Here is a 7,824-nt window from a genome sequence, read left to right as displayed (position 1 = left end):
TGGTTATGTCCAGCCTCTTAAGGATATCACATGACAAATTTGGGTGAGTTGAAGCTAACAGGAAGACTAGCAACAGTCCAGAGGCACAGTTAAATACAATTTTTTGATAATGATGATATTCAGTATTGTCATTGTTCAATATAGAGGCCACTGGTCACATGTGTCTACTGAACCCTGAAAATGTGACTAGTGCAAGTGAAGAACTGAGTTTTTAATTTTATTTTTATTTAATTAATTTAAATTAATTTTAAATTAATGCACACATCTATAGCCATGTATGTCTAGTGGCTTCTCTATTGGATGGAAAATATTTATGGCTTTTAAGTGGGAAAGTGATTCTAGGGACATCTCCAAAAAAAATACATTTCATAATCCCCTCACTCACTCTATATACTATTGCACAGAAAAATGTATGAATACCCAAAATGTAAGTGATCAGGCAAATGTTATGTTAAGTTTTATATGCTAAACATTATGGTCTAAATGGTGTACTCCCCAAAAGTCTTATGTTGAAACTCTAATTCCAAGTTCTTCAGAATATGACTATATTTGAAGATAGGGACTTTACAGAGATAGTTAAGTTAAAATTAGGTTATTAGGGTGGGCTCTAATCTAATCTGTCTGGTGTCCTTACAAGATGAAGAAATTTAGCCACACAAGGACACCAGGGATGCACATACAAAGAGGAAAGACCACGAGGACATAACAAAAGATGGCTATCTACATGCCACTTCTCTCTTGGAAGGAAAATATTTATGGCTTTTAAGTGGGAAAGTGATTCTAGGGACATCTCCAAAAAAAATACATTTCATAATCCCCTCACTCACTCTATATACTATTGCACAGAAAAATGTATGAATACCCAAAATGTAAGTGATCAGGCAAATGTTATGTTAAGTTTTATATGCTAAACATTATGGTCTAAATGGTGTACTCCCCAAAAGTCTTATGTTGAAACTCTAATTCCAAGTTCTTCAGAATATGACTATATTTGAAGATAGGGACTTTACAGAGATAGTTAAGTTAAAATTAGGTTATTAGGGTGGGCTCTAATCTAATCTGTCTGGTGTCCTTACAAGATGAAGAAATTTAGCCACACAAGGACACCAGGGATGCACATACAAAGAGGAAAGACCACGAGGACATAACAAAAGATGGCTATCTACATGCCAGCAAGAGAGGAGTCAAATAAGACCAACCTGCTGGAAACTTAACTTGGCCTTCCAGCCTCTAAAGCTATGAAAAAATTAATTCCTGTTGCTTAAGCTACCCAATCTCTGGTATTTTGTTAGGCAAGTCATAACAAACTCTTATAGTACTGCAGTTACAAACAAGTATAATACATTCTTTCACATTCAAATTGATTTAAGTCAAAAGTTTTATGATCTAAAGGCTTAGCCTTTTTTTATTTATAAAATCTTATTTCTTGACCAATATTTCAAAACTGAGAACTCACAATTAAAACCAATGGCTAAGATGCAGAATCTTGTAGGAGAACATTCAAAGAAAGAAACTACAATTACATGATGCTAAAAAGTATTTTATATGCTGTTCAATTTAAATTCTAAAAGCTGTATTAACGACAGTTAAATGGTAGTTCCCTACGCAGCATGACAGGTTTTAAAATGTGACTCCTTTATGCAAGATTGAAGGGATGTTTCTGGTTACCTGGTCCTGGCTTGGTGCTAGGAAGGTCAGCATTCTTAAGAAGGAAATTTGCATTGCCTGTTATAGGAGCTGCATAAATTACCCATGCCATGGCTAGCTTTTTCAAAGATCCCTGCTGGCCAGTATGGTGTGTGTGGGGAGGAGAGGGAGGTTCTCCATGTATTTTTCTTGTCAACAAAATATGTTGTCTTATTTTATTCCATACTTTTTCTTAAGATGAATGTTGTTTTCATACATATTTTGTTTTCTGTGATATGCTCCGATTCATCATGATTGCCAGGCATAGCCTAAACTGTAATAGTACTTTGAATCTTGCAGATATCCCACTGCTTTGCTGAAATGCAAGGAGTCCTCTTAGGCCAGCTTAAAGCTACACATTTCAATAGAAATAATTTTATAAATTAGAATTAATGCCATGTATTTGACAGCAGCTGACTAATAGGCAAATCTTACCTAGTAGACAAAAAGAGGTATGTATTTATTTAGAAGGATCTTAATAGAAAATGGTTTACCCTTTATAGCTTATTACTTACATACATCTCTAATTATGGAGCCTTTTCTCAAGATCTCATTTGGAATCAGTGTTAAAATGGGCTCTTCTCCAAGATGAAATCATGAAGTTGGCAGAATCAGTTTGCATGCTCTCCCACGTCTCCTGTGTTATTGTTCACAGTGTGGAGTCAGTTTGCTTGGACAGTTCTCTGGTGTTTTGGACCTTTAGTCTCTTTCTTGCATTAGGTTTAACTTTAAGATATCCTATTGCTTCTCTGTTCTGTGAATTTCTAATTGATAACTCTTCCTAACATTTTAATGGGTTATAATGGACTTCTATCTTTTGTAGGCATCATCTTTGTTATCAGACTTTTCTGGTAACAGTGCTGCAGGTTAAATGAGAGATGTGAATGGAGGTAAGCTGACTCCCTGGTAAATTCTGCATGTGTATGTTTGATAGTCTCTCCCAGATAGAGCATTTATTTTCTCTGAAATATTACTTTCCATGAAACTGTCCATTCTCCCTACCTTTGTAAAGCTTTGTTTCATTCAAGAGACTGGTCTCTGGACCTGAAAGATGCTACTTGAGGATAGAGAGGGTACCTACACACGCAGTGGAATATGCCCTTTTCAGGTACCATTTTCCTTTTTCAGTCTGGCACCTGGTATGTGCAACAGAACTAATAAAAATATCTGAACCAGATAGACCCTACCTTATTTCCAGAACTATTTCAAAATGTAGTTGGACCATCAACACCCCTGCATCAGTCAGGATAGAATAGGATAGTATTCACTTCTATAATAAGCAGCCCCAAGTTCTTAGTGATGTGTAATGAAGTGTGTTATAAATCTATCATAGGCTAGGAGCTCTACTCTAAAATTCCTCCTCCCAAGATCTAGTACCTGTTGCATCACATGTTGTCAACTGCATGCCAGAAGAATAAGCACACTTTTGGAAAACTTCACATCAGCAATTTGATATTTATCCCAGAAGAGGTTAGTTCTACCTACAACTCATTGCCTGAAACTACTGACAGGGCTCACCCAGTCACAGGGTCTCAGAAATGCTTTTGCCATTTTCTTACGTTTGAAAAAAAGAAAAGCTAGACATATTTGAATAACAACATAAATGACAACCACAGTACTCAAGGGACTCTTTTACACTGAAATTTTGTAAAGACAAGCATTAGGTAAAAATAATGTATAAAATGAAAGAACTGCATTCATGTTACTAAACAGTTAAGTTAGTCCTAAGCAAATGCATAACAAATGATAATTCCAACCAAGAGTGGCCAGAGAAGTACCTGGCCCTGGTTTGGATGACTTTATTTTCTGCCTTAATTATATAGACTTTCAGTGAATTTGCATTTCTCTGGTTATTTTCCTCTTTATTTCACACAATAAGAATGTATGAGTCATGAGAAATGTAGGGAGTTCCCCAATATGAATGTGTTCTGCAATGTGTTCCCTCCATCTGTGAACGTCTTGTATAGAAATGACAATACATATGATAGAATCATATGAAACTGCTGTTTGTGCAGGTCAAATAGATAAATATTGTTTATATATATTACAATATAATAAATACCTCAATGACTTTGGACTTAAAAAATATTTTCCAAGATAGATATTTCTTTTAAAGTCTCTCTCACTTAGTTATTAACCTGGTAGGAGTCAATAGTATGGATTGTGAATTCAGACAGTCCTCTACTTTCATCAGCGTTGTTTTCTTAGTTCCATGACCTACATGAGCTCTACGGCCTTCATTTTCCTTGAAGACATAAAATTACTTCCAATGCTATAGGGATGATGTGTGGAGAGAATAAGATTGTGTGTGCAATGCACATAGTACAGACTCTGACATTTATTCAATACCCTCAAATAACAGTGTTATACATTATTTCTTCTCATTTACAAATAATGCTGACTGCCACAGCTATATTATACATTACCTGCTTCTCACCAAATTCTACCTAAAGTTTTCTTGATCAATTTTCCATGTCATCCATATGTGTGTATTGCAAGAGCACTTCCTCCTCTTGGAACAGTCCACCTCTTTCAAGAATGGTCAGTCCACAGGCAAGCCCTCTCACTGGGCACCTTCATAACCTCCACACCATGGCAAGTACCTCTGAATTCACCCCAGGGAAAGAAGAATCTAGATTAAGAACTCAGAAGGAATGATAGGAACTCTTGCATTTCCATGGTAACCTTAATGATAGCCAAGAGAGACATAGGACAAGGGCAAATAGTGGTGTACATGATGTACAACCCTATCAGAACAAAGAGTGTCCTAATTTTCCATGCTTAAATTCACACACAGTTCCTGTTGATTCCTCTTTTGAAGGTACTGAGTTAGGATTGAGGTACATAAACTCCTCAACTCCTTTATTTCTCTTCCTTCAGCAACAACTTACATAGAATGAGTCAGTTAATGAGCAGATGAGAGAGCCAGTGTGGGTTGCCAACCACCAGGAGTAATTAGTATCTGGATATTCCCACTCTCTTTTCCCTCTTATCACCAAATACATGTTTGATAAGAATTCAGTATTTTCACAAATAAAGTTTATTCCTATATAGATAGGCATTCACTAAACTGAAAAAAATTCTGAAAATTTTAAATTAGTATGAATAGTGAGCAAACACTGGAAGAACTCAATTTTATTCTCGCTAATGGTTATCTTGAGATAACACAGAGTTGGCAGACCATTCATCCTAATTTCTTCTATCCTAATCATGTTTGCTCAGTGTAAAAACTCATAGCCACATGATGTGAGATAAATAGGATGCATCTTCAGTGCCTATTTAAGATATTACATTTCATGTAGTTAGAAACTTATGGCACACAGAGGGAACATTATTTTCAAATCTTCAAATTTATCAAGAATATTTACAAATCTTTATATCAATTATATCATTCTTAATAAAACTGTAAGTATTACGTGAATAAGGTCTTAATTTTTAAAAATCCCTTCTGAGATAGGAAGGGATTTGGCATATAATTTTATATGTTGTCTAAGTCACTTTAGAAATAGAAACAGGGTTAGTTAAAGTCAATAATCTTACGTCTCTCACCATTAACACTTATTAGTATTTTCAATGTTTCAAACACACTGAGTATCATGGGAAATGAGCATGTATTCAGTAGTCAAATATAAAATGACCAATTCTAGATAAATCAGTGGTAATGTTTATTTTATTCATAAGAGCCAGCTTGTCTCTCTGCACATTCACGGGCACCAAAGTACCACCTACTACTTAGGCTTAGGCTTCTTGACACTGTAACTGGGCTGTTCCCCAGGTCTGTAAGCCCTGGCGAAAGCAACACTCCATTGTGTTGTGGAGTCTATCCTTCTACAAGGAATAGGCCAGACTGTGGGCATAAATAATTGAATGCCAAATCCCAGAAACTAGTCTCAGGGTAGTAACCTTCCCAGAACAGTGAGGTTCATCAGAAAGAGAGGCCATCACAACTATGCTCCTTTTCCAGGATTCCTCCACAGGAGCATACTGATGGAGTCAGGAGAGACCTACAAGCTTTCTCTCTAGCCCATTCAATAGGAAGCATTGTCTCACTGCCAATCTCTCTGTGGGAGCTCAATCAATATTAATTGAGTGAATAAATAAACTGACATGAAGTATGTGTTGGGTGATAGTGAAAGACTTGCCCTGCAATGGTCATATGCTCTACTGGCACACAAACAACAGACTTTCTGTAGGTTATTACTTTTCCCTAGCTGGTGACCAAGACAATAGTTTTGCAATTGACAGTGATCCTCTCTATGAGAAAAATGACAGTATGTTCTCTGCCAACATTTGCTCCCCTTTGGCATTAAATAGGGCTACCGAATTGGTTCATTCACATAGCATTTTGGGTAGAAAGGGTAAAATAATGGAAGCTACACTCTGTCACTTAGCCATAAACTCTCAAGAACTATCCAAGAATTTGATTATTAGTGATCTTTAATGACTTGCTTTTATTGTATTTTCCAAAGCATTTAACTTTTAAAAACAACTTCACTTATTTTCATAATTGCATCATATTTTTAAAAATTATTTTACTACGATAATAAGTATGATTGGCATAAATAAATTTTAGAAATGAACACAACTGGTTTTGGTCAAGAACAAAACCTCAATAGATGAGCGAAGTGCACATGCATGCTGGAGCATAGCTGAAAGTGTTTCAGAGTGAAGAGGACTTCAGTTGTATGTTTTTCAGAGGGAATCAGAAGGTCTATAAATCCAGCAAGTCAGTAAAATAGAAGTGGATTAAGATGACTTCCCCTGTGCATGGCCCCTGTGCCCCAAATGGCTCACATCCCTCTTGTATGTACTTTTATTCTTTTTTGCTTTTTTGGTCACTTTATATCTCTCTGTCTCCTTATTTATAGAGCCTGGCATGCAATAATTATTCAGTAAATGTCATCTAATGAATGTTGGAGACCAACCAATTGCAGGCTGCCAATTATGATTCACAGATACCTTGTGCGTCTATGTTTTTTCTTCCTTTTTGTTGCCTCATCAGAAGCTTTTTAGATCATTTAGTGCACCACAATATCTTGAATTTAAAGTGTACCTATGACATATGTGGACATTGTTTTGATGCTTGCAACTCTTGGTGACACAAAAGTTTTAAGAATTGGCGGCACATTGGAATCAAGATTTTATTTCTTCTTGTTAAATAAACTAAGTTCTCTAGCCTTTCTTCCTAGCCTTAATTTTCTGTCCTTTTGTCATGCTTCTAAAAAGCAAACCATGATTTAAGTTATAAATCCCAGAAATAAATAAAACATCTGAAAGAGTCCCTGGCTAATTTTGACAATAATTAGTTCCCTCTGTATGCTTATTAACAAGGTTGCTTATATAGCTCAGTATATACTACATTGATTTGATTTTTATAATTGTTGCTTAAATGACTATGCTAAATAAATTTAAGTGAAAATGAAGTAAGATGTGAGGTTGCATGTTTCAGTCCTCCATGTCTTGCACTGTGGTCAGCACTGCACCTGTGCATTGTCTGAAAGCCTCCCACATAGACTCCAGCTAAATGATTGGTAACCTTCACAATTTACAAACTAACATGATGCTTTTTATATCTAAATGCTATGTGATAGGCAATTACAGTTAGCCAGACATTCTGTGTATGAGATTCATAAAGATTTTCAATCATTCATTTCCATTTATCAACTGAAATTTTGTTCATTATGTGAATTTTTTTGGAAATATATAGTGAAATAATTTTGTGAATAAGATGTTGTACTGGTAGTAATTCATAGTAGAGTATAATAAAATGAATTTGGCCCACATATTACAAAACATGCAACAATATTTTTAAAAAATTATAGTAGGAGTGATAAAATTGTGTATTTTGTGGTTGTCAGATAAAATATTCTATAGATATGTGTTGAAAAAAAATTTTTTAAAGTAGGGTTAATGATAGCCTGAAAAGGAGGAAACCTTGGTTTGGAACCATGGCTTTTGTGCTCACTCTTAAGTAGTGGGAAGTCTTAGAGTCACTTGAAGATCCTGAAACATCTAAATCAATAATTACAATATCTAGTCTGAGATATTAATGGAATCTCTAAACTTAATTTAGCCTTAAATCTTTCTCTTTCTTCTTTAACTTGGAATTGCTCCAGCCTTGAAGTCTGCAGTGGGAAA

This window comes from Tupaia chinensis, unplaced genomic scaffold (assembly GCF_000334495.1).
Source record: "Tupaia chinensis unplaced genomic scaffold, TupChi_1.0 Scaffold143609_1, whole genome shotgun sequence".
NCBI classification, from domain to species: domain Eukaryota; kingdom Metazoa; phylum Chordata; class Mammalia; order Scandentia; family Tupaiidae; genus Tupaia; species Tupaia belangeri.
Note: the sequence above shows the minus strand (reverse complement) of the source record.